The sequence below is a fragment of the Diabrotica virgifera genome, chromosome 7 (genome assembly GCF_917563875.1).
Source record: "Diabrotica virgifera virgifera chromosome 7, PGI_DIABVI_V3a".
In the NCBI taxonomy this organism is placed as follows: domain Eukaryota; kingdom Metazoa; phylum Arthropoda; class Insecta; order Coleoptera; family Chrysomelidae; genus Diabrotica; species Diabrotica virgifera.
Window position 1 is genome coordinate 81,977,907 of NC_065449.1, and position 7,044 is coordinate 81,984,950.

Consider the following 7,044-nt stretch of genomic DNA (forward strand, 5'->3'; position numbering starts at 1 on the left):
ACAAAAAAAAAACGTTTAAAAAATTGTTTGACCAACTTTTGGTCCTGGCAACATGCAAATTTGTTAAAAGGGGTCCTTTTTGAGTAAGATTGTGCAAAAAATCCGAATTAGAATATTTTTCCTAGCGGATGCGCAGTGGCTTTCTGGACTAGGTACAATTTGTTAAATTATTTAATGAAATCCCACTTGTTTGGGCTGTGGTTTCACTTCTAACAGAAACTCCTGCAGAATCGCGTACATTAGTAGTATCCAACATTTTTTCTCTTCAATTACGCGATCAAAGTTGAAAACTTGGAAATATCAATGCCATCATAAAGAAAAACGGTGGATTTAATCATTCAATATTCTGCCCAGAGGCTTCCAGGAGCTTTCAACTGCAAATGTCTTTGAACGAAATATGCCAATAGAGTATTTTCTTCGATTCTTAAATTCTTGCCTTCGCACCATTTTTTAAAACTTTGGTAAGTATTTTGATAACGGATTTTGGATTTTTCGGGAATAATTGCGGAACACCCTTCTTCCCAAGCCCGTTCAATTTCTTCAAATTCACTTTCGCTCATATTTTAATTTATAATAATCAAAATTGTACTTAAAATTATTGACAACTAAATAAAAACTCAATTCTCCATTGTTGTTATGCACCCTAGTTACTACCTAACAACCAAAGTATCTATCTTGATAAAATGAATGAAACTAGTCAATATGACGAAAATGTTTAATTTTATAATTTATAATGGTATCAATCGTGCAAAAAACGTTATAAGCATGTCGAACGTTAAGGGTAACCGATCTCAAACAATTGTCTTCGATCGGTATAAAACCCTTACCGTTCTCCATGCTTAATATACTATTTAAAATGATACCTACCATTATTTAAAGTATGATAAATTATTAATTTAAAAATTGTATGTATTTTAGCTTGACCAAAATTATACATAATTTTAAAATTTTACCTTCTATTATTCATAATAGACCCTACATAATACACTTTTTTGAGATGAGGTTGTCTAGCAGCTTCTAAAAACATTAAAATATAGGTTATAGGTACAGGGTGTTTCATTAAAATTAAAAATCATGGATTATGCTAGACTTGCGTGAATCACCCTGTATACTTAAATGTATGTTTAAACAGTGCATATTTGAATTTAAAAGTTGACGTATGCTAGAGTTTTTTATAATTTTTTAAAATATGGTCACAAACAATTTTATTCCATAAGCAGTTTTCATATATGTATTATAATTTCAAATATCACCCTGTATTATTTATAATACAACCTACATGATATAGTTCGTTGAAATAAGGTTGTTGAACAAACAGTAGCGATTAACAGGTAGCAACAAACGCGTTCCAAGATTGCGGCTCTAATTTTGAATATTTTGTCGAGATATTTGGCACATATTCGTAATATAATAAAGAAAATCCGGTACAGAGCCCAATTTCAGAAATATGTTAGTATGTGGAAATTACTCTTTAACTAAATAAAATATTGAAAAAAGGAGCCTGTACCGCCATTAAGAAAGACAAAAAAATACACTTTCTTCAAATAAAATTGTTTATCCCGTGCCTAGATTTTGTGTCACATTGGAACTACTAAAAATCGATTGTTTTATAACAAGACATCGAACGTCACTGACTTGGCAACATTTCGCGCCTATGTGTATAAAAATTATTGTTTTTGATAGTATAAACGTCACTGTCAGTATCGAATTACCGACGCACTGTTGCCTCACTTTTGAAAGTTCGCAGAACTTTCGCAATCTTGGACCGCGTTTGTTGCTACCTGTTGATCGCTACTGTGTGCTCTTAAGCAGCTTTTAAAAATATAAAAATTTACAGGGTGTTCCATTAAAAATAAAGCTTATTATAAAATAAAGCTAATAAATATTTTTTAATATTTTTAAAAACAAGGACAAAAAATTTATTCCATAAGTGCCATAGGGTGCACCCTATACCTATATAAAATAATATTATATAGTACATATTGAAAAACTATTTTAAAAATTCTTTGAAAAATTATTTTGTCATTGCTGTATGAAGCCCCTATAACCAAAAATTAACAGACCAAAAAACATTGGTGTTTTCAAGTTATTTCAGTAACACTATTCTTATAAAAATCGCAATGACTAAAAATGTGATACATGGACAATAAACATAATTTGCAATTAGCGTAGTTTATTTATTTCATTATAATTAAAAATGTAGATACAGAAATTGGCTAGACGTTCAAAGGTTTCTAGATATGTAAATAATACAAGTAAAGCGATCTATATGTATATTATATTTCATAATAATATTTAAAGTGTAGGTGGATACTATCTATATTTTATATTCCAACATGCGGCAATTTAATAGGAAATGGATATGTTTAAAGTATATATCAAAATATGGTATTCCAAAAAAATATATAAAATTATTCATATAATAATTAGATCTTTAATATTCCCTACAATAATTTTCAGGCACCTACTGAAAATTTTGTTATGAATACTGCACTTGAAAATTTACAACAAAATAAAACTAAAGTTGAGCAGAACAGGTTGGTTAAAAAAAAACCTTGTACTCCGGTCAACTTACGCATCCGAGGCTACAAAAATTACCATCAAGCTGAAAATTGGCAGGATTGTTAAAAACACCATCATAAATGAAATCTAAAAAGTCCTCATAAATCAGACCCCTGCTAAAAATTTTACGCGGGGTCAAAGGTCACCAAATATGGTTTTTAGCGATTTTCAGCGAAACGGTAAGTTTTATGGTAAAATTAGTGCTAACAAAAAATGTAGATTAGATAATTATCTATAAAAAATATCTTAGTAGTCTTTTTCCTAAGAGGCACTGTTTTTGAGATACAACGATTCAAAGAGTTGAAAGACTTCTAATCGTCATAATATATGTATTAGTACACCAGGTATATACATCACTGAAGCTGTATCCCTTATTACTTTTTTTCCTGGTAGCCACCGTTTTTGAGATATAGCGATTCAAAAAGTGGTAATCGTCATAATATGCGCACACGTTTCCACACCACCTTTGAGGTAGTGTCCTTAGCGCGTTTTTTTAACGTGGTTTCCCCAGTAGGCCTATTCCACGGATCTGTTATGATTCTGTTTAATTTAAAGCTATTTAATAATTGATATTGCCAAGGGTTAAAAATGATTAAACTTTATATAAAGCGGTATAAATTTAAAAAACGCTGGACGGAAGGGCCGCCCGAGAACTTTATCGTACCGATCTATTATCGTTATCGTACTAGATACTGGCATTCTATAAAAATAACAAAGTTACTCGTTATTTTGATATTTTAGAAACACCTTGTATACTTGAAAATATTTTATGGGTCTACGCATCATTAATTCCTGCATTTGAGAAAATGTTCGGGGACACACTATAGATAGATTATTGCATAAATCAATAGAATATTAGTCATACTTTCATTTCAAATTAGTTCATTTTTCTGAGAAATTAATAGTTTACAATATTTGCATTTTACTGCATGGATTGTAATGAAATTTTGGGAGTAGCCCAAAGCCAAATCTCCTAATTCAAAGTCTATCCTATATTATACTATATACTATGGCACTTTTATCATGGGGGCGGTTCCCACCACTTCTCGGGGATAGAACATTTTTATTTTCGAATTGCATGGAGCAAAAGAAAGAATTTTAAGAAAATTTAAAAGTGCGCCCTATAATTTGATCTTATTTTTTTCACCCGTCCAACTTTCTGAAAGTAGAAATAACACTATATTAAGAGGTATTGCAAAAGAAAAACAATGCATTTAAATTCTGGTGAATGAGGGGTTAAATGTATGTACTTATCATTTTTCCTTAAAGTACATTAGTCATATCTTTTTTGCACCATATTTCGCTTAGTTTGAATGTAACCGACATTTAACGGTGCTCGTTTTAAAGGCCTTTTCAAACACTACAAAAGCATGAGCACTTTGAGCATGCACCAAAAAACAAACTCTTTTTACCTACCATATCTCTTTTTGTATTATAAATAGAAAATTTACGAAGGAACGAATCTCTTTTATTTATAATCTAAAAAAAATTTTATATAGTGTTTTTAGTTTGATGCATAGTTTTTAAGGTATTCACAAAAAACCGTCCGAAAACGTGTCATTTTTGAATGAAAATGGCCAATTTTCAACTACGCATAACTCAAAAAGTATTGAGTTGTCAAAAAAAAGTATAGATCAGTTTTTGCTTAAAAATAGGTTCTCTAGCCACTTCCATGCTTATTTTGACCAACAAATTTTCCACCCACTTGAAGGGGTAGGAATTGCCCCAAGATAAAAGCGCCATAGTATATAGGGTAGATTTTGTTTCTTGAGCTATTCCCTACTTACTGTGAAAATATCAAGTACATCGATGTAGTAGGATGGAATTCGGAGCCAAATACCCTCATCGACTGCCCTATAATAATGCTCTGCTATAATCGCGTGAGAGGGGACACACACAAGATTCTAGCAAAATTTCAATTTTCTGTAACTTTTCGAGTTTTTGAGTTACAGCAACGACTTTTATGTCATTGGAAAGGTAATTTTACATTATTTCAAAATATTTATCTAAAATATTAAGATTTTTTTTTCATTTCCGGTTCAACCGGAAGCTATATTGTAGATGAAATTTATTGTGCTAATAGATAATAACGTACTATATATGTCTACCAAATTTCAAATTTTAGTTTCTATTACAGAGGAAGTTACGGGCACTCGAATATTTTTTTATAAAAAATTCATAACTCCCCTCCTATGAGGAGTTAAGAAATCTGACTGATGTTATTGAATTTACCGATAGGATATCAAAAACATATCAAAAAATAAATAAATTCCTTGGAGCCATTTTTGAGAAAATCTAGTTCAAACTTATGTCAAATTTTGACCCCTTAAATATAGGCAACCCATAACTTTTCTGAAAAACGATAATATTCTTGTTATAGCCCCATCTTTAGGCTATACAAATGTTTTTTCAAATTAAATTTATCTTAAACAAGTTTTTAGATTGGTAGGGAAATGTATCGGGTGGGCGGTCGGCCATGCTGGCCGCCATTTTGGATTTGGAAATGTGAAATTCCGTATTTCTATTTACCTGTCGATGAGCTAACTTTATCTTAAATTTCATTCGTTTCGGTCAAAATTTGCAAAAATGGGCCCCAAATAACCTCCCTATTTTGGCCCCCCTTTGAGAGGTTTTTTTCAAAAGCTTAGTTTCTGGACAAAATTCTCTTAAACTTACTCATACCGAATTTCATCGAAATTGGTCTAGTAGTTTTTGCTGGGCGGTGGCGACATACGTACGTACATACGTACGTACGTACATACTTCCGACATGTTTTTTTTATTTGCTTTTTAGACTCAGGTGGACTCAAATCGTCGAAAAAAAGTGAAATCTGAAAAATAATTTTTTGCACCATCCTATAACTTTATCTATTATACTCATACTGCGTATGTAGTACGATAAAGTAAAAAGGGAAATTTATCAAACTGGTTGATAATTTTCTAATACTTCTGCTTCCCTTGTTCTTCTTCTCATTGTTCTTCTTCCTCTTCTTCTTCTTCTTCCTCTTCTTCTTCTTCTTGTTGTTCTTCTTCTTCTTCTTCTTGTTCATCCTGGGTGCAAGTAAATTGTCCCAATAATGACACATCGCATGGCTCCTCGATAGAATCAAATGAATAATCCTCAATTGTTGGTGATTCAACATTGGAGCACGACCGGTTTTGACAATTAGTACATGCTACCGAACAAAACAGTCCAACTTTTTCGCAACCACATTTAGCGCTACATCCCTTTTTACAGTTGCAAAAAATTGTGTTCATTAGTTTTTCCGGCGCAGGGGGGAGTAAAGTTTGAATTGGTTCTAATGAACTGTCGACTAATTTCCATCCCCAGTCTTTTGGATCTAGCTGATAACCAAGCCACACTTGAACTTGGTAATATACCCGAAAAAGATGTTGATGAGCAGCCGCTGAGATTGGAGGAAGACAAGATAACTGCACTTGTTTTTTGTTTCGAGTACTTTTAAAAAAACATGCATATCGAAACTTATCTAAGCACGTAGTTTTCTTAGGCGCTCCATACATAGAGAGAAGAAAGCTAATTCCGTTGGAAATAACTTCTTGTGGAGTTGAATTAGTTTTTTTTTAAACTTCAGCACATTCAAGTAAATCTTGTTTTTCAAACATTTTAAAAACAGTCGTTTTACCCCTCCTGAAAAATGCAGATGTCGTATCACAGCCAGTTATTGCGTGTAAAAATAGTATATGATTTTGACATTTTGAAAAAGTAGATAAACTTTTCGATGAATATATTTCCGATTGGTGTTGAGCTTTTCCAGGTTTTAAAAAAAAGATAGTTTTTTCGATTGGAGTTCTACCAGTGAATAAATAATACGAGCAAGTCTACATCTTCACCTACCACAATAGTTGTATTTGTTAAATTGAATTGCTCTATGCCTGTTTCAATTATCATTACGTCAAATAATACGCGCAAATACGCCCAAATAAAACAATATTCTGACATTTTTGTTATAACAATGAAAATAACACGAAATACACGATAAAAAAATATAGGTTTAACATGTATTTTCACTCCGGAGTAGTACTCAAGACTAATTAATATCTCGAGGGTGTCATCTACCTGAAGGATTTCTCCACCCAGGAAAATTACGGTGTAATTTGCATAAGTATTTATTAGTACTTAGCAATAAACATTTTGCCTAGAAAGGTGTCTTTCATTATTATGTTCAAACCCTTCGGAGAAGAGAATAGGTAGGGTGATTAGATTAGCTGACGAACGTGTTTATTCCGACAAAACCCATCTTTGCAAATTGAACTAAGGCGCATAAATAAAAATAATTATTATAAGTTAATACTTTGTCATTTGTTGTATTTTGTTGTGTATTTTTGTTGGGATTAAGCCTTAAATTCAAATAATTCTTATTATTTTCGCGTTACATTCACTTTGTAAAGATTTTTTTGTTGGCACTGTAATATAATACAGCTTATGGATTGCAACCCTCGGTAGACCGCAAGCTGTATAGTA